Source organism: Nicotiana tabacum, chromosome 11 (assembly GCF_000715075.1).
Source record: "Nicotiana tabacum cultivar K326 chromosome 11, ASM71507v2, whole genome shotgun sequence".
NCBI classification, from domain to species: domain Eukaryota; kingdom Viridiplantae; phylum Streptophyta; class Magnoliopsida; order Solanales; family Solanaceae; genus Nicotiana; species Nicotiana tabacum.
The window spans coordinates 141,928,714-141,953,460 of NC_134090.1; the positions used below are offsets into that span (position 1 = coordinate 141,928,714).

Genomic DNA, 24,747 nt, shown 5'->3' on the forward strand with positions numbered 1-24,747 from the left:
ATTATCTGATATAATACGTATTATAAACTTATGTGCCAATTTATCCCTTAGCCGCTTTTATTATTATTATTATTATTTTTTTATTTATTGTTATTATTTTACGAAGAATTGCAACATTGTGAAAACGTATTTCAAATCACGTCGCAATCAATGCACCCGTGATTATCGACACATTTCGACTCCGTTGAGATTTAGATTTGGGTTACATAAATGCACACCCGTATTTAAGAAAATAACATTATTAAATACGCGCCTAGAGCGACTAGCGTATCATTATTTTGGGTAGGGCCGTGAAATTTGCTAAAACGGCTCCTCCCTAATTCTAAGCGATTAAATGTACATTTATTGAGGGCCCCGCAATCTCTACATTTCATTAAGCGAGGCTCATCTCATTTATTTTAAATGGACAAATCTTAAAACGACTACATTTTTCTATAAAAATTAATCTCTAAAATAAAGAAAGAAAATCCTAATTAATTACTAGCTTTTTATTATTTTAAGAAGACATGACATGCTAATTGCTTGATTAATAAAAATATTGATAAAAAGGAATTTTACTCTTAATTTCGAAATTATAAATAAAATAAAAATTCAACAACTAATATTCAAAATAAACAAATATAGCTAGATTAAAACTCAGCATTGTTATTATTTTTTTTTTTAAAAAAATATTATTGAGATTAATTATTCACAATCATTTGAAACTAGATTTAACCATAATTACTAAAGCTTATTAGAAAGTTTATTAGACTTAAACGTTCTTTTAATCTTGCTTAAGCTCAAGTCATGCCTCAATGCCTAATTTACGATGTTTAATTTAAATTCGTGTCTTAGCTAAATTTAGCTACTTGTTCATGATCAACCTATAATCTTGAAGCCTTCATAACTAGTGAATTAACCTATTTTGCCGAACTGATTTATTACCGACTAACTTATGATATTATTTTTTTATTCCAGTTATTATTTAGTAATTCATGAAATAGCTTAAATACAATCAACAAAAAGAACAAAGAAAAAACGAAATTAAAACTTCAAATTTTCATTCTTCATATGTATTCACGCTTCATATTTCGGATTACAATAAACAGCTTTTCAGTTGTGTACCTGATATTGGAAGCAAAAGAAAATGAATATGAGAATCAGCAGCAGCAGTAAAATCAGTACAACACAGCAACAATAGCCCAGCAACAGTAACAACTCAGTAACAGACCGGTGGAGTAGTAATCCAAAAAAACAAAAGCTTCCAGCTTTTATGAAACAACAATTAATTCTGATTTCAAACAACAAAAGAAAGAAAAATATTTTTTTTAGTTTTTTTTATTTGAAAGCTTAAATATTTTTCGGAATTTTCTCTCTCTTAAATGTTCAGCCCTTTTCTCTCTCTTATTTTCAGATTCGTTTTCTCTTCTGTATTCTCTCGTATCTGTCCCTTTTAAATCTGATTTCAAGACTTCTTATATATAACCCATCCCATAAATCTTTTAATCAATTAAAATCAATACTTTTTCTCTACCCAACCCATTATCTTCCCACTCATCCCCATTACATTAAATAAACATATCACACCACCCCATTATATTTTGTCCCCCATGCTTCACTTAAAATAATACAAGATTCCCCCACTAAATTTTGTCTTGTCCCCCCTTTATATTAAACAACTATATCACAACCCACCCCATTTTATTTTGTCTCCCATGCTTCATATAAACAATTACAAAATGTACAATTCCTAAACTACCCCTCCGACCTTACTGAAAATTACCAAACTACCCCTGAACGTACTACAAATTACCAAACTACCCATCAGCTATAACACATCAATTAATCAAACTTAACCAAAATATAGGCAATATTATTAATTTCTAACAATGTTCAAACAACAAATTTCATGAACATGATTTCTTCAACATTTCAATAACAAATCACATGAACATGATTTCAACCACAAATCATATGAACACAAATTGAACAACCAAGAACAACTAAAATTTGATTGAACAATATTTTTAGCAACAACAAACCTATTTTCGGATTTAAACAACAACAACAATCAAACAAGTATATTTAGATTTCTAAATTCAATAATATTGAACTTAAAATCAACCATAACAACATTACAACCAACAATTCCTATATCAAACTTAAACAAGATTATGAGACAAATTCAAGAGATAATCATAAATGATAAACAAGAAATCAAACTATACAAATTTTGGATTCAAGATCAACAAACATAATATGAACATGAATTAAATCTAAAAATAAAAACGACGAATTCAAATGATTAAAACCAACATACTTCCTTTATTACAACTAAATTCTTTTAGGCAAATGATAAAACAAAACCTAAGAAGAAACAATTATGAATTTAAACTTGATCTTAACAATATTAACAATTTCCGGAAAATACATAAAATACATTAAACAAATTGAAGAAACAATTAATTAAACTTCAATTTGTATCTAACTAATATTAAACTAACAAATATTCACTTAAACAATAATACAAACATGAAATAAACATGAAAACAACTAATTAAACTTCTATTTTGAAATCTGAAAATTAATTTTAACAAAGCACATGAACATGAACAAACTAGAAAAACGATTTCAACGATGAACAATGAACGAAACAAGAATCAAATATTTAACGATTTTAACTTTGAGAAATATAAAAACGAAAATGGACAAAATAAAATTCAAAACTACTAACCGGATTGAAACGACGAACGACTAATCAACGACGAACTCAAACTTAAGGATTCGGCTGAAACAACGTCGAAGCAGTAGCAATGGAGGTTAAGGAGAAACAACGGCGACATCCGTTCGGAGCAACCATGGCTGCTCGTCGCAGCTGGACACGGGCAGCAGTTGACGTGGCAGAACAGGAGCAGCTGGTCGACCATGGCAGCAGCTCGACGTGCTCGGAAGGAGGAAGAAGCAGCGTCGCGGCAGCTGGGAGGATGAAGGGAAGCCGCAACGATGGGGTTCCTCCTTCGTTGGTCGAGGGTTTTTCCGGCGTGACTGGGGTTGCCTCGGGTGGAAGACGAGGCTGGTTGTTTGACGAAGAGGATGAAAGGTACTGCGAGGAAGCAGCCATGAACGAGCTTGAGCTTGGGGTCGTTCATGGTACGACGAAGAAAGCTTGGGGTCGTTCATGGTGCGATGGTGGAGTTGTTGGTGTTTAAAAGAAGAAGAAGCAGCCATGGGACTGATCGTTCATGGTGCGATGGAGAAGATGAGGACGAGGCAGCCATGGGAGCTTGAGGGGAAAGCCATGGATGAGCTTTGGAGAAACTTGGAGAAGAAGAAGATAGGGAAGGGGGGGGTGGCAGATTGTTTTGAAATTTTTTAGGGTTTTTGTCTTCTTTTTGTTTTGTTTTGTTTTGTAAAATGTAAGACAAAGGGATTTGAGTCTTTTGGGTTATGGACTGGGTCGACCCAGTTTGAAATGGACTGGGTCGTAGGGAAGATTGGGCCATTTTTTGGGCCTGTGGCTTGAAATCGAAGAAGAGGCTCAATTCCGACTTTCTTTATATTTTTGTTCTCTTTTCTTCTTTTATTTTTCTAAAATTAAATTATAAAAGTACTTAAATTATTATTAAGAACTAAATTAAGTTATAAAAGCGCAAATTAACTACCAATAACAATTAACGCACAATTAAGTAATAATTAAGCATAAAATTGTTCATTCGGACATTAAATGCTAAAAATGCAAAAGATGCCTATTTTTGTAATTTTTAATTTTGTAAAACTAATTTAATTACTAACAATTGTAGAATTAAATCCTACATGCAAAATGCGACATATTTTTGTATTTTTTATTAATTTAACAAATAAGCAAACACGGACAAATACAAATAATTATCTAAAAATATCACAAAAGTACTCAAAATTGCACACCAAGGAAAATTATTTTATTTTGCATTTTTTGGGAGTATTTCTCATATAGGGCAAAAATCACGTGCTTACAACTAGCAGGCCAAAAAGGACAATAGCAAAACCTATTCGTCTTATAGAGACGGTTGCTTGTGTCGCCTCAATTGTAGCTGATGATAGTCCTACCACTTATAAAGACGCAGTCCAAAGTTCAGAAGAAGATAAGTGGAGGATTGCCATGAATGATGAAATATAGTCCCTTCATCAGAATCATACATGGAGATTGGCCAATCTCCCGAAGGGCAAGAAAGCAATTGGGTGCAAATGGGTTTATGCAAAGAAGGAAGGATTTTCTAACCAAGTAGATATTCGCTACAAAGCAAGATTGGTGGCCAAAGGATATGCTCAAAAGGAGGGAATTGATTACAATGAAGTGTTTTCTCCAGTTGTAAAACATTCCTCCATTAGAATTATGTTGGCTTTGGTAGCACAGTTGGATTTGGAACTAGTTCAGATGGAAGTAAAAACTGCATATTTACATGGTAACTTGGAGGAGGAAATCTGCATGACTCAGCCAGAAGGATTCAAAGTTGCTGGAAAGAAAATATGGTGTGCAAACTTGAAAAATTGTTGTACGGATTGAACAATCTTCTAGACAATGGTACAAGCAATTTGACAAATTTATGTTGCAGCAAGGGTACAAGAGAAGCAAGTACGATCATTGTGTATATTTGTGCAAGCTTAAAGATGGTTCCTTTGTATATCTTCTCCTATATGTTGATGATATGTTGATAGCTTCCAAGAATTTGGAAGAAATTGATAAGTTGATGATTCAACTGAAGAAGGAGTTCGAGATGAAGGATCTGGGTGAGGCAAAGAAAATTCTTGGCATGGAGATAGACGTTCAAAGAAACTCTGTTTATCTCAGAAAGAATATTTGAAGAGAGTACTGCAGCGCTTTGGCATAGATGAGAAGACTAAGCCAGTTAGTACTCCACTTGCTCCCCATTTTAAGCTAAGTACTATTATGTCGCCAAAGGATGAAGCTAAATGACGGTATATGTCAAGGGTACCATACACAAATGTTGTTGGTAGCTTGATGTATGCAATGGTCTGTACTAGACCTGACATTTCACAAGCTATTAGAGTTATTAGCAGATATATGCATAATCCAGAAAAGGAGCATTGACAAGCTATGAAGTGGATTCTACGGTATATTCATAATATTGTAAATGTTGGGTTAGTTTTTTAGCAGGAAGACAATCAGTCTGTAGTTGGATATTGTGACTCAGATTTTGCGGGTAATCTGAACAAACGAAGATCAACTACTGGTTATGTGTTTACTTTTGCAAAGGCACCAGTTAGTTGGAAGTCTACTTTGCAGTCAACAGTTGCTTTGTCTACAACAAATGCGGAGTACATGGCTATTACAGAGGCTGTGAAAGAGGCAATTTGGCTTCAGGGGTTGTTAAAAGAGCTTGGTGTTGAACAAAAAAGTATCACAATTTTTTGTGATAGTCAAAGTTCTATTCAATTAGCGAAGAACCAAGTTTATCATGCAAGGACGAAGCACATTGATGTTCGGTATCATTTCGTACGAGAAATCATAGAAGAAGGTGGAGTCACGGTGAAGAAAATTCATACTACAGAGAATCCTGCTGATATGCTGACAAAAGTGGTGACTGCGGTCAAGTTTCAACATTGTTTGGATTTGATCAATATTGTTGAACACTGAAGATTGAAGATGAAGACACAACCAAAATTTGTTATTAAAATAAAATTGAAGATGTGGAATTTTGCCAAGGTGGAGATTTGTTGAATATGTCAAAAGTTCATCCCACATCGGTGGGGGACTTCATTTGGGGGAGAATTTCACCCTATAAAAGAAGGCCTAATGTTTAGGATTTAAACACACCTCTCATTTGCCTTCTTATCTTCTTAAGGCATTTGTATCTTCTCTCTTTAGTATTATTTCACTTGTATTTTTGGAGTGGAATAAAATATTGGAGGAAGTAGGCAAAATTGGCCGAACCTCGTAAATTCTGGTGTTCCTTTTATTGTTGCTTTATTGTCTTATTTATTATTTGGTGGCTGTCATAATTTTTGGTATAGTAGTTGTGACTCATTTACACTATATACATTTGGCTTCCGCAACACCTAATTCCTTCTGAATGCCAATGGCTGTGGAGTCCCGTACATTTCTGTCTCCCCCACCCTTTGTTTTACATGCTTTCAATAAGGACCATTCATATGTTACTGTACCACGAATGGTTCCACTTTGTAATAATATTACTGTTTAACTTTTAATATAACTGTATCATTATTAGCAAAAAGGGGAGTTTTAGACACAACATGTTGCGTATTAAGTTGTGTAAAATGAATCCCTTCATGGACATCTGATTAAAAAAAATTGTAAAATTATAATTACTCGGAAAGAAAAATGTACAAAAAGAATTTCTGTGCAAGTTGGAAGAATAAAATTTGTATTAAGCCATATAGAATTATTCTATGTTATTTTATATGATATATATATTTTTAGCTTATTTTGGAAAAAACACATTTATAAATGGGAAAAGGGCCAAATGTATTACTCTACTTTCAAATATTGTTTACATTTAATCTCCGTTGTATTTTTGAATTCACGAGACCATCTTATGGTAGTATTTTATTCTTTATGAAAGGACCGTTGGTAAAGTATTCAAATTTACCCCCTACTTTTAACTGTGCTCCAATGTGGCAGTGAACCCCAACTATTAAATTGCCACGTGTGTATTAACATTTTCTTATTTTTCGAAAAAACCTCATTTATATGTCTTCTGCTTAATTTTTCATACCTCCATTACTGTGTATTTGTAATATCTGGATAGCAAAGTAGACTCCTAACTAAGATAAAAAAACTAATCTTTCTCTATCTATCTATCCCTCCCTCCCTCTTTATCGCATACGGTGCTTGCTTAAAGTTATGATTTGGGGTTTCTTCTAGAGTGAGATTTGGAAGTGAGTTTTGTGGGGTCCATCCCATTAATTAAGGAAGACTTTTCTTCCTTGTTGATTGTTTTCAAAGTTGGCAGCCATCATATCTTTGCATTTGTCAAATTCGGTAGGCATAGCAGATCTGCAGGTAGAAAATGTCAAATGTAGTAGGCGTGAGAGAGTGAGGCTCTGCCTATAAAAGGAGAGTTTCGGCTCTTATTTTGACACACCAATCTCAGAGGAAAAATATATCTGAGAGTTAGAAAGAAAGAGTGAGGTTTCACAGACAGGGTATAAGAAAATAGTCTGTGAGAAAAATAGAGAGTGAGTGATATTGTAGTGAGGTGAGAATATCAAAAGAGGTTATTTCTTTTGAGTGTTGTAGTGGTCTTTTGAGTATTTTATTCGGACCTACAAAGTATAAAATTCCTTGCTATAGTGATATCAGTTGTTCTTCTGAGGGCCGTGGTTTTTTCCCTTATTCAAAAGGATTTTCCATATAAAAATTTTGGTGTCGTTGTTACTCTTTTATTCTTGTTAATTACCGTATCTCGGTGCTACGTTATTATTCCGCTTTTATTACTGTGAATATTATTTTTGTAGGGGGTTTATTCCCAACAAGTTTTATGGTAGCTAACAATGGAGGCTCAAAAAAGACCAGAATAGATGCGACACTATTAGGCAACCTAATAAAGGTTACAATTTTAAACGAAAACGTTTTGGCTAAGAAATAGGGTGGGTTCGAACAGTTTATTGGAAAATATTCTTAAAAAAGTATTCCAAAAAATAATTTGTATTTTTAATGATATATTGTTAGAATTTTTTAGAAATAATTTTGTTCAAAATGGATGCTATTCAAACCCAGAGAAGTATAATTGGCGAATGGCGATAGAGTTATTCATTCAACAATTCAAACCTCCACAGTTTTTATTCCAACTACATTATGTCAATAAAAAGTTATTGCCAAACAAAATGAAATAAATTAATACTAGTCGTGAGTTTGTAACATAGAATAATATGAAAAGTAACAATAAAAGAGAAATACTATTATATTGTGGGAGTGACAGGCTGCTCGTTGAAGGTCTTCGTTGTTCATTTTGGATTTTTCTTTTCTCTTAAAAAATAACATGGAGATCTTCTATTTCTAGCCATGGGACTTTCATCCCCGTGAATAAATGAGTTTGTACGTCCAGTTTCTATTCAATGGTCTTTTTTATCTTAGTTAGGAGTCTACTTTGCTATCCAGATATTACAAATACACAGTAATGGAGGTATGAAAAATTAAGCAGAAGACATATAAATGAGGTTTTTTCGAAAAATAAGAAAATGTTAATACACACGTGGCAATTTAATAGTTGGGGTTCACTGCCACATTGGAGCACAGTTAAAAGTAGGGGGTAAATTTGAATACTTTACCAACGGTCCTTTCATAAAGAATAAAATACTACCATAAGATGGTCTCGTGAATTGGAGGTGACCTGTTTCAAAGACCCGTGCTGCTGTCGCCGGGCGGCGCTGACTCCGATCATCCTGGAGGAATGGAACCGTACTATCAGTGTATTTTGGCTCAGCACATCTCATCGCCCCAGCCCCCAGGTGCTCGCTTTATTGCGCCACAGATTTCTGCACGCCACCACTCACCAGAACCATAAACCAGGTCGATGCTTAATCTTAGTCTATTTTACTTTGGCTGTTTACTAACTTTATGTTTTGCTATACTTAGATGTTTTGTTAAAGACTTATTATCTTTGATTAAATGTTAATTACTCCATGACTTAAAAAAAAAAAAAACTTCACCGAGGGATTTCTAGAACATGGGTGAACCACTACAAAAGCGAGAAAAAAGTACTAAGCGGGAATCGATCTATATTCCTTTGGATAAATAACTCAGCATTCAACCAAGTGGAATGCTCAACCTTTTTGGAGCATGAGAGCCAACAGACAATGTTAGATCAATTTTACAAAATATATATATAAAATACCTAGTTTGGAAGAAAGACCCATTGGTTCACCTACATCTTAAAACGGCCTAAATCCGCCCTGCTGAGGTTTCCATTAGCAAAATATTAGGTATTGTTAAGACACATTTGGTTGAATTGAAACGATGAGTATTTGACGTTCAGTTGATTGAACGCTCAACTGTATTTTTGAACATAAATCTTACTGAAAAGAAAAGATTGAGGTTGAAGTTTTGTGAGTGAAAATCATTATTTCATTTGAAATACTCCTCAAATCAACTTTTCAACTTTAAATTCTCTACTTCTAGTTGAGGTTGAAATAATGGACAAAATTGTAAAACACCTATTGGTTTGCAAATAATATTTCATAGTTTACAAAATTTTGTGGCCTATTAGAGAATTTCTATTAGTTTTATGTCAAATTTCTTAAAGAGATCTTTATTTTGATGCACAATAGATTGAAAATAAAACACAAGAGATCTTTGTAGGGTCATTTTCTTCTACCCAAATTGTAAAAGTTTAATTTTGAACCATTTCCCCAGTGTATGTTCAAATGTCTACTGAAAGGATTTAGTAACTAAAGGCTCTTGTTCTTTTAATTTAAGTAATATCATCTTTGATTCAGAATGTAATTCTAAAATAGTTTGCAAGCATTGTAGTGCTACTATTTACTGAGTATCTTTTACTCCTAACTAGCACTCCTGGGAACATTCTTGTCATTAAAATTTGACCAATTTCTCCTGTTCAAAGTTCAGGATTTATTAACATTGTGGATAAGTACTTTTTATTTTTATTTTTTTAGTTTCATGTACTTACCAACTTTTTGTCAACAAGTTGATTAAGTTATTGGCCGAAAAATTAGAACAGATATCACTATCTCTCTTCTCACTTACCAACCCATGAAGGGGATTTGTTGGCTAACCAAGACTTATAGCCCGTTTGGCCAAGCTGCAAAAATCAGCTTATTTTGAGAAGTGCTTTTTTTTAAAAGTATTTTTCTCAAAAGTACTTTTGGTGAGAAGCAGTTTGTGTTTGGCTAATTAGTTTGAAAAACACTTCTGAGCAGCAATTAGTGTTTGGTCAAGCATTAAAAAACTGCTTCTAAGTGTATTTTTCTCAAAAGTGCTTCTCAAAAAGTGCTTTTGGAGAGAAGCTATTTTTTTCTGCTTCTCCAAAACTACTTCTGCTTCTCCTCAAAAGCACTTTTTTTCCTTCCAGAAGCCAAACACCTCAATTTTTGGCCAAAAGTGCTTTTGGCAAAAAAAAAAGCACTTTTGGTCAAAAATAAGCTTGGCCAAACAGGCTATTAGTCACAATTGAAATGCATTAATGTTGACTAAAACATGTATTTATCTATCTGTCTTATCAACAATCATGAGGCAATAGGGCCAGCAAAATCAAACTAATGACCACAAATGAAAGAGCAGAAGTCAAGAACAAAACAATAGCTACCTAAACCAAAGTGTAGGGCCAATGAAAGATATAATTAAACTTGTTAAAGTGATTTTCTTATTCTCTGTAGAACATTATCTTCTTGAGGGATTACACAAGTTGAAGTAACTTTTTTCTGTAATCACAAAAATGTAAATACAGTTGCTAAAAACAAGATACAAATATCATCAATAAGTTTAAGAGTCACAAATTTTCATACAAACCCTTAAAAAATTCTCAAAACTAGAAAAATAAACTTACAAAGTAATGTACCTACAGTGTGAAGCCAATAACTTTTTGATCATTTTCCCCACTTTTTTCTCTAGCAAAGTGGAAGAGGAGCACCATTCCATTTCTTCAAGCAATTAAGCAATGGATCTACCAACTTCCCTTCATTCATAGCTGTGAATACCTTGTCAAATTCTTCTCCAGGTGATTGGACTTTCTCACCTGTCAAATAATTAGTCTTTAATTCTTCCCTCACAAACTTGTACAATGGATATGACCTGCATTCTTGAATCCTGTTAGGAATTGTTGGCTTGCCATTCTCCAAGTTACATCTAGCACTCTCAATTTCCTTAGGCAAAACAATCTTCAATTCTTCCTCAAATGCACTGATTTTATGGAAAATTGAAGTGCTAGAATTCTTCTCCATGTCGCCATTCGATAGGGCATGATCCACTAAGACTTGTCTTAACTTCTGCATTAATGGATAGTTAGCACTGCAGGGGTCATCAGCATATGCAAAACAATATTCTCTATCAACTACTGTGAGCAAGTCTTTCTCACTGAATCTTGAATTGTGAAGCCCTCCATTTTGGCCAGTTATTAGCACTTTCTTGGCCACTAAACTCACTGCACTTTTCACTGAAGCCTTGAGATTTTCTTCCAAGTGCCTCAAATCAATGGCTTGGCACAGTGCTACTAGATAAGTAGAAGACATGAGTTTCAAAATGTCGACCGCCTCAGCTGTCTTTCTTGAGGAGATTAAGCCCAACGAGTTGACATCTTGGTTATGTTGCTCAGCACTTTGGACATGGTTAGTCACTGGATTTGCAAGAAATTGGAGTTCAGCACAGTAAGATGCCATAGCAATTTCAGCACCTTTGAAACCATAATCCAAGCTAGGATTCCGTCCCCCGGTCAAATTTGAAGGTAATCCATTGTTGTAATAGTCATTGACAAGTTCAGAAAATTGTGCAAACATAAGTTTCCCAATGGAAGCAAGTGCTAGCCTAGTGTTGTCCATTGATACACCTATTGGTGTCCCTTGGAAATTTCCACCATGTAATGCCTTGTTTCTTGAAACATCAATTAAAGGGTTGTCATTAACTGAGTTAATCTCTCTTTCAATCATTTTTGTTGCTGATCTAATGACCTCAATTTGAGGACCTAACCATTGTGGAGATGTACGTAGAGCGTAACGATCTTGCTTAGGCTTTTGTAAAGGGTCCATTTCATGGATTTTTTTAGCTTCTTTCACATAAGAACTTCCATCCAAAATATGTTCCATTATAGCTGCAGCTTCTATTTGGCCAGGATGATGTTTTAATTTATGTGTCAAATGGTCTGTAAACTCAGGCTTTCCTTGCATAACTTCAGCAAAAATAGCTGATAAAACTTCAGAAAGAACAGCAAGAATGTTAGCTTCAAAAAGAACCATAGAAGCCAAACCAGAACCAACAGCAGTGCCATTAACCATAGCTAAGCCTTCTTTGGGCTGCAACTCAAAGAATCCAGTGTCTATACCGGCCCATTGAAACGCCTTGACGGCATCCAATAATTCTCCATTAGGCCCAGTTGCTTTGGAATTGGGCCGGCCTGTTAAAAGCCCAGCAATGTAGGACAGTGGTACCAAGTCACCAGATGCTGTGATTGTGCCACGGAGAGGCAAACATGGGGTAATGTTGTTGTTAAGCAATTTGGTTATAGCTTCTAAGATCTCAAATCTTATGCCGGAGTAGCCTTGAAGTAGGGTGTTGATCCTCACCAACATGGCAGCCCTCGTGGCGGAATGTGGCAGCGTGTGGCTAGACTCCGTCCCATTGCCGAAGATTCCGGCATTCAAGAACCTGGTTCAGATGATATTCCATTTAGCAAATCAGCTTTAAGTTGACGTACAAAATTACTAGTAGAAATGACACCAGGTAGCCACTTTAGGAATTAGCCCGTTCATCATGAATTTCAGTTTTTCAGTCAATTTTGTAGGACAATATCCTGAATTATCCTAAAGTTAAGATTTTTAGTTTAAAATTTCAGAACAAAATAAGTATTGATTAATCTTTAAATAGCATCCCTGAGAATAACTATCTGTGCACTTGAAATGTATTAAAGTACGAAGAATAATAAATACGGGTAAATTTTCCCTCAAAATTTATTAAAGTGCCAGTGTTAGACCAGTTTAAACAGTTAAAAGAGTAATACCGTTCAAAATCAGAGCCAAAAACATATTTTTCCCTTATAAAGCAAACAAATCCTGTTACAAAATATAATGGAGTATACTTTTGGGGTTTTTTTCTTTGTTATTTTAGGTTATTTCTTTAAATAATTAAAAGTTGAGTTGGGATATCTTGTGTCTCTCAGTCTCTCTTGTAAATAACGTTACTATGGTTTAATAGTTGGGACCACTTTAACCTAACAAATCTATGGATTAAATAGACAGATGTTGTATCTATTAAATGCCTTCTTTTTAGACAAAAATTAGACCTAAATCTGCAGCTATATTTATTAGGCAAAAAAAAAAAAAAGCAAAAGCAACTTTGAACCATAATGTATAAAGGTTTTCATGCAGTCACGTCCGTTTGGGCTATTCATGTGGGATGTTTACAACGTCAAAATTTTTTCTGGTTAATTAATAATTTGATTTGTTGGGGACCAAAATTAAGTTGAATTTAATTTTTAATTAAGGAATGGGTAAAGGTTTCCTATTACTTGGATAACGTGTCTGCAACTACTTTTCAAAATCTGAAGACAACCCTATCATGTTAGTGATATAGACTTCATTTTTTTAAATATATATATATGTGCGCGCGCATATAGTATTGTTTCAACCGGTAGTAATGGCATAATCCCAGAAAGCATGGTTGAGAAAAAAGGGGGGAAAGTGAAGAATTGCACGAAAGCAAAAGCATAATTATTTTCAACGAAGATAAATTTTCTACTAATAAACTTGATAATTCAATTTATGTGTATGCATTAATATTGTGAAAAATATATTCAATGAAGTTATTTATAGGATAATTAAAAGTTAAGAAACTCTGTAAAAATACGAATAATTTGGTACAAATAGCAACTAATCTAATACTTCTATCATATATTAAACTACAATCGATAACATAAATATCATAACACTGTCAAAGTATATATATAAAATTAAAATTCAAAATATTTTATATATATGTGAAACAAAATTACAGCTTGTTTTCACGTAACTATGTCACGTAAAACTTATTGCGAGAAGACATGAGGTACGTACGTAACATGTGGTGATAATAGAATTTGTGTTTACCTTATTAGCTCCTTTTGTAGAGCTGCACCTTTCTTGGTCCTCCTATGTGATGTAGCACCAAAACCAGTAGTAACACCATAGCTATCAGTCCCATTTTTCATGCCTTCAATGACCCAATCACTGCTGGCCTTGACGCCCGCCCTGGCCGCCTCCGCCAGCTCCACCATCACCTCTGTGCCCGACCTGCCTGCTATCGCGGCCACCTGACCTATCGTTAACGTCTCTCCACCTAGCCGGACCACCGGCTTCCTAAACTCCTCCACCATTTTCTTGACTTCATCAAGGTAGCCTTGAGTGCATCAGCTGCCATGTTCCAATTCAAAGGGTCTTGTTGCTCATGACCCTTAATACAAAATTCTTGACTAGCATTATGACCATTACAATTTCCATTGGCATACTCCATTATTATGTGCAGGGTAATTAATGAATTCTCAATATTTTGGACAAATACTTAATTGGTTAGGAAAGAAAACTATATGTGATGTTTGATGAATATTGGGCTATAGGTGCATGTATATATGATTGTGTTGCTCTATGTTTATTTGTTGGTGGAGGTTAGGAAATTGCAAAGCTTATATGAATTTCCTGAGTTTGTTTAGCCAAAATGTGAGTGTTTAAATAGAATGAGAAAATACATTGTCATTGTGTGTTGGACTTTGGCAGGCCGATGTGTTAGTTGAAAATCAAGATTGGCCGTTGGATTGCACATAGGAATGGACGGCTGAGATTCTTGACACGTGGAGAACGTGAAGTAGTTGTACATGTAAAAGGAAGGGCAGCCAGGGTAGGCGTATTTTCACTAACAGCCACTCTTCACCCCGAAAAACAAAGATCCACCAACCCTCTTTTTGTTTTTTTTAAGTGGTTAAGAATTTACGTTTGTAGGTACAAAAATGGGTAGCCCGGTGCACAAGATATTTCGCGTTCATACATGATTTCGGAAAGGGTCGTACCTCAAAAAATATGATGTAAATAGCCTACCCTAATGCAAATATTAGTGGTTCCTTTCTTGACTATGTTTCTAGATGCAATAATAGCAAATTTACGTCCGTGGCTCGAGCACCGAATGAAAAAACTTTTATTAGAAAATGCTTCTTACTATAATGAACTCCAGTGCGACGTTAATTTGGATTAGTTGATTCAATGAATTACAGATAACTTTATGTCAAGGGAACATATAATATTATTTCCCTCACTATATATAATTTCATGTGCAAATGAAGGTGGAAAGGGAAGGATGTTTGTTCAAGTCAAAGAAGGAAGGGAAAGAAAGGGTTTGGGCATGGTTGTTGGGATGGACTCAAACAAAAGCAACACGTCGTTTCACATTTGAGGAATACGTGAAAAAACGTCGCAAAAAGTGAAGCAAAATAATTTCCATAATTCTGACTTTTCGTCTAAATGGGATGTTTTAAGAGTGATTATTTTCACTTTTTTGGGCACGGACAAAATGAATATTCCATTAAGCTAAATTTGGTTGAAGATCTTTATTCATTCAACTATCTTAGCTTCATCCTAAGTTGGTAACTAGGAATACTAACGTTTTTTAGATAAGAAATATATGGAATCTTATTTGTTATAAGGTTTATTTTTCTTTATGCATCAAGTATTCGATATTCACAAATTCAATTAATTACGTAAGTAGGCCAACTAAGGGGAACCAAAGAGGTTCTTCATTCCTCGATTTTCGAACCCGAACGAAGGGATTTAACGATCTCACATAACTCTGCGTGGTTATTATAGTAGTATCAGTCTAGCAGTCAAACCATGAAAGTAGCTATACCTAAAATAATCTTGGAGTCGTTAGATTGAAGTCTTAATAAAAAGATCATTTGCATGTATTATACATGAAACTGCACACACAAGTTGTTGATAAATATTTCAATGCAAATAGTGATTATTGTCCAAATTTTGAGTATTAATTACTTTCTATAGTCTTAATAATGTTCAAATATAGATGCCAGTAATATTTAAGGGGCATACTTTGTACAGTATTTCGAGTAACTCTAGTAGTAGTAAAATAGTTATATATTATGGATAAGTTATATTACGAATCTCACTAAAATTACTGCTCTCGACTTAATTTTTTTATTAGTACAGTATATTTATTGACTTAAAATTTTATATATATTTGGTCCTGTACTCTCATGTTTGACATTTTATCATTGGGATAATGTAGGGTACGAGGGTGTGGCTACACTAACAATGTAAAAGTGTTAAATTAAAACATACTTCCTCTTAGGGTGTTCAGACCGAACCGGAAAACCGCACCAAACCGAAAAATCAAACCAAACCGATTAAAAAACCCGACTAGGTTTGGTTTGATTTGGTTTGGTATTGAGTAAAAAATTCCGAACCAAATCGACATATAAATATATAAATTTTATTTATATTTTTAAGACTTTATAGTGATTTTTCTTTAGAAAATATAGAAATATTTGGGATCCTCTCATGTATTAACCTTGAAAGCGTAAATTAACGAAAAATTATTGTTAAACGACTAAGAAAATAACTATCATGTGTTACTAAAAAATTTCTCCGATTAGAATATTTTAATAGATCATATGTTTGTCAATTTTTTCCATATTTACTAAACATATATTCACTTATCAAAGCTTTATCTATAATTTTAATAAAGTAAGATTGAAATAATATACATGTAACAAAAAAACTCGAAAAACTCGACAAACCGAACCAATCCAAACCGATATAATTGGTTTGGTTTGGTTTTGATAAAAACCGAACCAACCCGGTCCATGTACACATTTATTTTATTAGTTATGAGCATTTTTTTATTAGTTCATTTATATGATTGTTAATTTTATTAGTTCATTTATTTTATTAGTTCATTTAAAAAAGAATGACACAATTTTATTTTTGTTTTTTTATTAGTTCATTTAAAAAAGAATGACACATTTTTACTTTTCAAAATAATTTAACTTTAAACTTTTTATTTTGTTCATCTACTCTAAATGAAAATCTTTTATAATCACACAAATATTATGGTCGCACAAAACTTTTACAACTTTTAAGACAATAAATTTCAAAAGTCTTTCTTTATTTGACTTCTTCTTTTCCTTAAACTCGATATTCAAGCAAAACTACGGCAAATAAATTAAAATGGAGTACACAGACATCGAGCTACAGTCTTTATTGACTCAACAACCTACCGTTTCATTAACAATAAAATATTAGTTGTAGTAGTACAAAACTTCATAAATTTTTACTTGTTGCTTTGCCAGAAAAAGAAAAAAAAACTACATACTGATCGTATATATGCAAATTTTTTTTTTTATATTGGGGCCGTGACGTACAAAAGATTTTATACAAAGAGTGTCGATTAATTGTTGAAATTCGTCTCGTAACTAAGTGAATTGGATTTGTGACTATTTACACTTTGTTTCAAATCAATATTTATGCTCTTATTATACTTACTACTATTATTTACAAGTGTAACCTCATATTATTGGTTTTTAGAAAATATTATTTACAAACATATATTAAAATTTCCTTTTGTTTTTGTTTTGTTTTGCGAAGCAGTGCTCGGTGACACCTCTCAGCAAGGAGTGTCCCAATCACTGTGGGCACACATAATATAAGCTGGACGATTGGTTGCTACAATTTATCAACCAAAGATCAAAATAAGGACGTAAAAATTATTTTTCCTACCAACCTTTAGGTTTATGTCGTACTTTTCCATTTCTTCTGCCCAATTAATTTGAACAAAATATCAAGTTTATCCCTCTCGAACTTTTTGTAACATTCAATTTTGCCAACTTTAGATTTTGTCTAAGATCTACTAAAAGAAAATTGATCTAACAATTCTAGGAACATATATAATAGAATATCAATTAGGATGAGTGTTTATCCTAAAATTCGAGTAACAATTAAATTTGTATTGAGGTCTTAAAGATATGTGATTTAATCCAATACTAACTGATATCAAGGAATCGACCGTATAAATTAAAGAATAAAGCAAGTCAACCCAGTATGCAAGCAAGTCTCGACCTCGAGCTAAGGTGACCTCGAGGTATGTCAGTAAGAACAATAAAGTTAAAAGACAGTTCTGATCGATGAGTAGCAAGTAAGAAAGTGAAGAATGTATATTTCTTTGCCAATGATTGATGATTTACAAATGAATGGGCTCCCCTTTATATAATAAGGGAGTCCTTAACAAGGTACATTTTCATTTTTAGTAAGGAATCTTATTGGACTGCTGTCTAACCGCCTAGTACAAATCCGTACAAATTCGTTTCGGAATTTACGTCGTGATCTTAGGATCGTTGCGAGAATCTTGCTCTTTCTGTTACAAAACCATAACGGCATCATCTCGGGGTTGGTCATACTCGGCCCCGGCGTTCATCGAGCACTCCGATATTCAAGCCCTGCATTCCACCATCGGACTCGAGCCCCGTCCGCCTTGAACTTATTCTCGGAGCAACTCCTCGTGCCTACGAAATTGGGCATACCTAATTTTGACCGCATACAATTAGTCCTCGCGTTTCTTAGAATAAGATGATAAGAAACGATTTCAGCCTCGATTATCTGGAGTCCCTAATGATGATATCATTCCCTTGACGTTAGCACTCGAGGTGACCGAAACCTCCCGTCGGTTCGCTCCCCAAAAATATTAAATGTCTGTCAGAGGCAGTCGGCTACTTAGTGCCGCCGAACCGTCATGCATCCCTATAAATACAAGGCTCTTACCAAGTTCTAGGCCGATTTGAGCCAATGTGAGACTGAGCTCCAGAAGATCTCGGATGAAAGGAACGCTTTGAAGCTCCTTTGTAGTTAAAAGGAGGAAGAGCTCAAAGATCTTCAGGCTGACTTGGCCAAGGCTCGTAAGGATGAGGCCGAGCTGGACAAGCAGGTAATTGTTATTTTGAAAGAGTATGGTCTACTAGACCCATCTTCGGAGGCTAATACTTCGATGTCTCAGTTGCAACAAAAATTGGAGAGTATCGAGCTACTTCGCGGAGAGGTCGATCAGATCAAGGCCGACTGCAATCGGTGGAAGGAGAATATGGTCTGCCTCACTGCGGAGAAGGAGGCTGCCTTAGCTATACTGGCATCGGCTGAGTCCCTGCTAGGTAGAAAATCTCGACCCAAGCCAAAAAGATCAACGAACTCGAGGTCAAGCTTGCCGAGGCCAGAGCAGAGGTCGAGAAGACGAAGGTCACGGCTGACAAAACCGTTGATGTGTACTTAAGGGACGACGAGGCTATACAAACACAGCTACGGGAAGCCTCCGACCGAGAGCGGCAGAGTAATGATCTGGCCAGGTGCCAATCCAGGAGGGAGACTCTCGAAGAAATTCATGCTCGAGGTTACGACCTCTTTGCAGAAATAGCTCAAGCAAAGGCGGACGAGGCTGATGCCAGATTTCTCGTCTCCTCCAATGATGATGACAATGATGAAGGTAGCAAAGGTGTGTCTGATAATGATGAGGGACCCGAAGAGGAAGCTGCTCCCGAGGGAGAAACTAGCCCCGAACATAGTTAGAGTTTTTCCTTTTCTTCTTGTATTTTTTCTTTTTCTTTTTGTAAGACCCCTTGTCGGTCTCTTGTACATACTTTTTCTACAATATATAAAAAAAAACTTTCTTGAATGCCTTCTTTATTTATTTTTTATGAACATGTTTCCTGCCTTGCAAAATTTTAATATAGTTTCATGTTTTGAACGATGCGTTCGAGACTTTGCTTCGGATGGCTTCCTTGAAATTGTCATGGTTGAGTTTGAATAAGGTTTGAATTTTGAGGCATAAACCCTTAAGGGCATGTGTCGTATAATGGTGAGTTCCCCGAGCCGTAATTAAGTTATTATTTATTCAGACTCGGGATAATCGAACCCTTGGTTTCGGATTGGGTGAGAATGAGATCTCGAACCCTAAGTGTATCGGCCCTTAGGCTCTTTTAGATCGGTTCTTATGGCCTTTAAAAGATGGCTATTATTCCCCTCTTTTGGCTTAAAACACTTAGTGAAAATTTCTTTATGCCTTAGCATGTGTTTTTTTACCCATTGGATGTTTTGAGGGTTCCATGTTGGTCGAAACCCTTTTGCTTTTTGTGCCTTAGCACGTTTATGTTAAGATTATGCTGATACCTCTTAAGGTTTTTCGAGGGCTGATCTTATCGAAGCCCTATTATAATTTGCCAAGGGTATCCTATGTTAACCGATTTTTCAAAGTATTAGAAGGCATGTCATTTATTGCGGAATTCGGATGTCTTTGAGCCGTGTAATTTTGGCCTTAGCCTTTATTTCGACTGTAGCCTTCAGGTATGCCTCTTGGACTTATTCCTGATAACATTTTGAACTTGTTCGAAATGTTAGTCCTCAAGTATGATGTCCTTGGCCTTTACGTCGAGGGGTGCCTGTCTGAGGTCTTGTGACTTCGAATTTAGATAATTCGAGCATGCAGTCCCCGAGTGTTCGAGGTGTACTTGTGCTTGGCCCTTGACCCATTTCTCACAAAATCATAAGTATGTAGTATAGTAGCAAATTTTCTTTGAGATGCAAAGTGTTCGATATAGAATACTTCTTTGAATAATCGATACATGCGCACATATTTTGCCATCGGGCCTTGACTAATCTATATGGGCACGGTTCACTCGACCGTTTGGCCCATTACAAAGTTTCCCTATCAAGGCCCTTTGACATGGAGTATTTTTCTTGAAAATAAAACCTCTGAGGGTGATGCCCCCTAGTATTCGAGGTTGATTGAAAAGATGACTTGGATACTGTTGAATTTGTCTCAGGTAGCACATAATTGTTGCCTCGTTAAAAACTTCACCCGAAAACCCCATTTGGCATAAAAATCGGACTAAGGGAAAAAGAGTGCAACACGTGCTTTAAAACCCAAGATCTTCGTGTTAAAAATTTTCCTCGACGCTTCGATCAAACACTTGCAATAAGTTAGCATCAAATTATAAATAGAAAAGGGAAAAAATCATACCTCAGCAATGATATCGTTTGAGTAGTGACACGTTCCAATTGTTTGGCAATTATTCTCCTTCCATCGTGCCAAGTTTGTAAGATCCCTTTCCGTTTGTGTCTCGAGTTATGAAGGTGACCTGCCTTAGAACTAAGTCCCCGATTCCAAAGTGGCGAAGGTTGGCCCTTCTATTGAAATATCTCTCGATTCTTTGCTTTTGTGCAGCCATCCGAACAAGTGTAGTTTCTCGTTTTTCATCCAATAGCTCGAGGCTAGTATTCATAGCCTCGTGATTTGATTCCTCCGTTTCATACCAAAATTTGGCGCTAGGTTTGCTGACCTCGACTAGGATTAAGGCCTTTGAACCATATACTAAGGAGAACGGGGTTGACCCCGTGCTGGACTTTGATGTCGTTCGGTATGCCCAAAGGACTTCGAGTAGAACATCTCTCCACTTCCCCTTAGTGTCGCTCAACCTTTTATTTAAGTTTTGGATAATAATCTTGTTCATAGATTCGGCCTATCCATTTGCGCTCGGGTGATACGCCATCGATAAGATCCTTTTTATTTTGTGTTCTTCGAAGAACTTTGTTACCTTGATGCCGATGAATTGCTTTCCATTGTAGTATACGATTTTAGCAGGTATCCCGAATCGACACACAATATGATCCCATATGAAGTCTATAACTTCTTTTTCTCTGACCTTCTCGAAGGCCTGTGCTTCCACCCATTTAGAAAAGTAGTTAGTCATAAACAAAATAAATTTAGCTTTACCTGGGGCCGTTGGCAGAGGGCCGACGATATCCATCTCCCATTTCATGAATGGGCATGGGGATAGGACTGAATGAAGTTGTTTTCCAGGCTGATGGATCATCGGTGCAAACCTTTGAAATTTATCACATTTTCGAATAAACTCCTTAATGTCTTTTTCCATGTTATCCCAGTAGTACCCTGCTCTAATGACTTTGTGAATCAAAGAATCAGCACTGGAGTGGTTCCTACAAGTGCCTTCGTGAACTTCTCGTAAAACATAATCGGTGTCCCCCGGCCCTAAGCAAACTGCCAATGGTCCATCTAAAGTCCTCCTATGTAACGTTGCATCTTCATCTAATGTGAATCGGGTGGCTTTGGCTTGTTGGGATCTTGACTCTTTAGGGTCCGATGGGAGCTTTCCGTTTTTTAGATATTCAATATATTTATTCCTCCAATCCCAGGTCAAGCTTGTAGAGTTTATCTCGGCGTGACCCTCCTCGACCACAAATCTCGATAGCTGAACGACAGTCCCCCGGGATAATATCATCTTCTTCAACTGATGATCCCAAATTTGCAAGTGCATCGGCCTCACTATTTTTCTCTCGAGGCACATAGTCTAGAGTACACTCCTTGAAGCGGTGCAATGTTATATGTAACTTGTCCAAATACCTTTGCATTCTATCCTTTTGAACTTCGAAGGTTTTGTTTACTTGGTTCACTACCAATAAAGAGTCACACTTGGCTTCAATGACTTCTGCTCCGAAGCTTTTAGCTAGCTCGAGACCTGCAATCCTGGCCTCATACTCGGCCTCATTGTTAGTCAACCCAGAAGTTTTGATAGATTGTATAATAGTGCTACCTGTGGGTGGCTTCAAAATAATGCCAAGCCCGAACCCTTTCACATTCGAGGCACCATCCGTGAAGAGCGTCCATACCCCTGATGATGTACATGATTTTAGTAGAAGTTCCTTTTCCACTTCGGGTACGAGGGTTGGCATAAAATCGGCCACGAAGTCAGCTAAGATTTGAGACTTGATAGTCGTTCGGGGTTGATATTCGATATCATACCCGCCAAGTTCGACGACCTATTTGTCCAATCGGCCCGATAACTCGGGTTTGTGCAAAACATTTCGAAGTGGATAAGTGGTTAACACACATATGGGGTGACACTAAAAATATGGCTTTAATTTTCTAGACGCACTTATTAATGCAAGTGCCAATTTCTCTAAGTGTGGATATCTAGTTTCAGCATCTCATAAGGTTCGACTTACGTAATAAACAGGGAACTACGTACCTTGCTCTTCTCAAACTAGTACACCATTTACCACTACTTCGGACACTGCTAAGTATAAGTACAACTTCTCATCTACCTTCGGAGTGTGGAGCAGAGGTGGGTTCGATAGGTATTGCTTCAATTCCTCCAATGCTTGCTGACATTCTAGGGTCCATACAAAATCATTTTTCTCTTTGAGTAAGGAAAAGAACCTGTATCTTCGATCTGACGACCTCAAAATGAATCGGCCCAAGGCAGCTATCCGTCTGGTTAGCCTTTGTACGGCTTTTATACTGTCCACGACGGTGATGTCTTCGATGGCCTTGATTTTTTCGGGGTTGATCTCGATCACCCTATTTAACACCATGAAGCCTAGGAACTTGCCTGAGCCGACTTCGAAAGCACATTTCTCGGGGTTGAGTTTCATGTTGTATTTCCTCAAAATCTCGAACGTTGCCTGCAAATGAGCCAAATGGTCCTCTGTGCGTAGGACTTAACTAGCATGTCATCAATGTAAACTTCCATTGACTTACCTATTTGTTCTTCGAACATCTTATTTACTAGGCGTTGATAAGTAGCTCCTGCATTTTTTAGTTCGAAAGGCATTAAATTATAACAATATGTTCCATACTTGGTGATAAATGAGGTTTTTTCCTGGTCCTCCGGGTTCATCTGAATTTAATTATACCCAGAATAGGCATCGAGAACGGTAAGGATCTCGTGGCCGGCTGTGGCATCGATCATGCCATCGATGTTAGGCAGTAGAAAAGAGTCTTTAGGGCATCCTTGTTCAAATCCTTGTAATCCACACACATTCTAAGTTTGTTCCCTTTTTTAGGGACTACGACTACATTGGCTAACCATTTAGGGTATTTTACCTCCCTAATGGACCCTATTTTGAGAAGTTTAGTTACCTTGTCCTTTATGAATGCATGTTTTAATTCAGACTGGGGCCTTCTCTTTTGTTTCACTAGTTTGAACCTGGGTCAAGGCTTAGCCGATGTGTTATTATATCCGGTGGGATCTCTGTCATGTCTAAATGGGAACAAGCAAAACAATCTATGTTATCGATAAGAAATTGAATAAGCTTCTTCATGAGTTTGGGGGTTAATCCCATTCCCAGATATACCATTCACTCGGGAAGATGCTCGATTAATATGACCTGTTCCAGCTCCTCGATAGTTGATTTGGTAGCATCGGAGTCCTCGGAAACAATTAAGGTTCGAGGGGTCTAAAAATCTTCCTCTTCCTCTTCTTCCTCCTGCTTTCCCGATTCGGTCGAGGCTGGTGGCTGTGATTGCTATTTGGTATCCTTTTTGCCTTTGATGCTCGACCTCTCCAGAGCTTACAAAGTCGATACTAATATTGCTTCATCAATTGCAAATATTTCTTTTTCCGCATGCTGCTCCCCGTACACTATTTTCATGTCGTGCGATATTGGGAATTTCATCATTTGGTGGAGATTTGAAGGAACCGCCCTCATGTTGTGAATCCAGGGCCTTCCGAGTAGGGCATTGTATCTTATGTCGCCCTCGATCACGTGGAATTTAGTATCTTGAATGGTTCCAGCCATGTTCACTGGTAGAATAATCTCCCATTTAGTTGTTTCACTGGCCATGTTGAAGCCGTTTAAGACCCGAGTTGCGGGCACAATTTGATCTTGTAGGTTGAGCTGCTCCACAACCCTTGATCAAATGATGTTTTCCGAGCTACCTGGATCTACTAAAACATGCTTAACTTGAACTTTATTAACAAGATAGAAATTACCAGAGCGTCATTGTATGGTTGAGAAATGCTTTTTGCTTCTTCGTTGTTGAATGATAAGGAACCCTCAGGCACATAATCCCGGGTCCGATTTTCCTTGGTAATCGATACCTTAGTGCATTTGAACATGGGCCCTTGTAGAATATTAACCCCTCCAATGATCATATGAATGACATGTTGTAGTTCTTCCTGTTTATTTTTCCTGTTGGCGTCTCTGTCTCTGAAATGATTCTTGGCTCAAAACCTAAGAAACTCTCGAAGATGGCCCTCATTGAGT

The 24,747-nt window shown here is 36.2% G+C and overlaps 1 pseudogene; it reads right to left on the minus strand.

Annotated features, from left to right (window-relative positions):
• Nucleotides 1-7,078: 7,078 nt before the first annotated feature.
• Nucleotides 7,079-14,290, minus strand: LOC107800256 (phenylalanine ammonia-lyase 1-like; annotated as a pseudogene).
• Between the last annotated feature and the right edge of the window lie 10,457 nt (nt 14,291-24,747).